At 35.2% G+C, this 2,462-nt stretch overlaps 1 protein-coding gene across 2 annotated transcripts in view; it reads left to right on the forward strand.

The window, feature by feature from the left end:
- The window catches only part of LOC106764814 (receptor-like protein 12), a 28,531-nt gene that overhangs the window by 22,612 nt on the left and 3,457 nt on the right, over positions 1-2,462 (forward strand). The gene's annotated exons all lie outside the window — the stretch shown is intronic.

The raw sequence follows: 2,462 nt of genomic DNA on the forward strand, positions 1-2,462 counted from the left end.
CTTCCACACAACAAATAGCATGATGCATACCAAGTTATAAGCGAATTCTAAATGCATCATATAAATTGATGTTAGCATTATATCTGGTAATGGTATAGTAAGCTTTCATGTTACATTATTTTGCTGAAATCTTATCTAGAATCTATACACACAACCATAAGATATTTTGATCATTGGATCAAGAATCATCTTGATACATATATACGAAAGTTTTTAGACATGTACTTTCAATGTAATTCTAACCCTTCAAGTGCACTCTAACTAGTGTACATTGGATTGGATGTATTATCCTTTATTACGATTTTCATTTTCTTTAGTGTATTATATAATCATCTGGTCAACTATAATTCAGATAGTCAATCACCAACCTGTCAACAAGTCATTGAGTCTGGACGGTTACCTAACTGACCAAACGACCGTGCATCAAACCGGATGGTCAACCACCAACCCAACGACAAGCCATTGAGTTTGCACAGTCACTTAACATACTGGATGACCATGCATTAGCCCAGATGATCAACCACCAACCCAGTGACTAGCCATTGAGCCTGAACGATCACCAAAAAGACCAAACGACCATGTATCATACTCAGATGGTCACCAAACTAACTAGATGGTCATGCATTAGACCGAATGATCAACCAAACTACCCGAATAACACCATTAAGCTTGAGCGATCATCTAACATATCGTCGTATCAAACCGATCAGACTGTACAAAACCAAAGCAAATTAACCCTAAAATCGATAAATTCAAGGCTAAAACATGTTATTTACGTTTGGGTCGTAATTTGGCCGACCTTAATTAAAAGTTCACCATAAAATCTAGAAACAATGATTTGAGGTAAGAAGATAGGTTATGCATTAGTTACAAGCAGTCCTTACTATTTGTCTAAGTTGGTATGACTTTGACATCAAATTATCTTTTGCAGGAACCATCTGAGTAGTGTGGATGCACAAGTGACTTCTCACTTGACAAAGTTGAAACTTGGACGAACACATAGAAGATTGGAGAGTTGACCTTGACTCCAATCAGAAACATTTAGTTTTCTTGATATCTACTAAATCTACCCTTAAACTTGTGCCACACCATATTTATGTTATTTGGTTCCTAATTTTTGGTATTTTGTAATTGGGAAGTGTGATATAGCGCCATCATCAAGCCATTTTAATATCGGAATAATGATGGGAAGAATCAGGGAGGAGTTATAGAAAAAATCGTAAAATCAATTTCAGTCTAATTCATTTTCCTCCCAAGAAGGAATAATAGTAGACAACAGGAATGGATTGAAAGTTAAAACAGAGGAAAGACTCTGTAAGGTTAATAATTCCATGAACAGAATTTTGTTGTTTTGATTGATCATGAAGCAACAGAATGGAAGAGAAGTCTTCCTATTTAACCTCCTAAGTTTTGCCATTTGTAGAACACATTGGCCTTTAGCTGATTTATGTTNTTAAACTTTGAAAATGAAGATAATATTGTGATGAACATNCATATCAATATTAAGATAAATTGGGCATTTANTGATTTTCNACTTTGAATTAGGGTAATTTGAAGNTAATATTTTCCANTTTTCGGATTCTGACTTCCGGGAATCTTATCTTTAACATTTTACCTATTATGAATAACGAAAAATACTTTCCATATCTCAAACCTCCAACAAAGCTTACCGGAGAACACACAAGGTTGCACAGTCACCACCGTCTCTACCAAGAAGAGAACTTTCATATAAAACATAGTCACCACCGTCACCACCGACTTTATCAAGGATATAAGTGAAATTTTAAAAATAATGGGGTGCATGAAGATATTATCAAGAATTTGTCTTTTATTAAAAGTGATTTGGGCGTTCTGTTTTTTACCTTTGTCTTGTTTTGTTGGACTTGTTTTTGCTAGTACTGCAAATTGAAAAATATCTTCATCTCTGATGTGTTTTTCTTTATTAGGTTTAATAGTAATAGCCGCCAATCTGGAAGAGTTCTAATGACAATGACTTCTAATTAGCCGAACAGAAGGGATAGAAATTTCAATGATAATAAACTTATTTCAACTTTTTAATTTGGCTATGAAAGTTCATCTTGAATTTCTTATCTTTCCAAGTATATTTCCTTCCTACTAAGTCTGTGTGACAACAGTAAACCGCACAAAAGCTAGAATGAAATCATCCATGGGAATGGGATGGTTGTTTCCTGTGTTGCTGCTCTTTCATTTTTCATTCTCCCATTCCTGGTGTCACGTCCATGAAAACCTTGCATTGCTTCACTTCAAGGCATCCTTAACCATTAATGTTACTTATAATAATGATTATTATTACAATGATGATTACTGTCATCGGGTTTATCCAACAATTGCAACATGGGAAAATGGAACAGATTGCTGCTCTTGGTCTGGAGTGACCTGTCACCCCATTTCTGGTCATGTGACAGCCTTAGACCTCGCATGTGGTGGGCTTCAGGGTAAAA

This window comes from Vigna radiata, chromosome 6, assembly GCF_000741045.1.
Source record: "Vigna radiata var. radiata cultivar VC1973A chromosome 6, Vradiata_ver6, whole genome shotgun sequence".
NCBI lineage: Eukaryota > Viridiplantae > Streptophyta > Magnoliopsida > Fabales > Fabaceae > Vigna > Vigna radiata.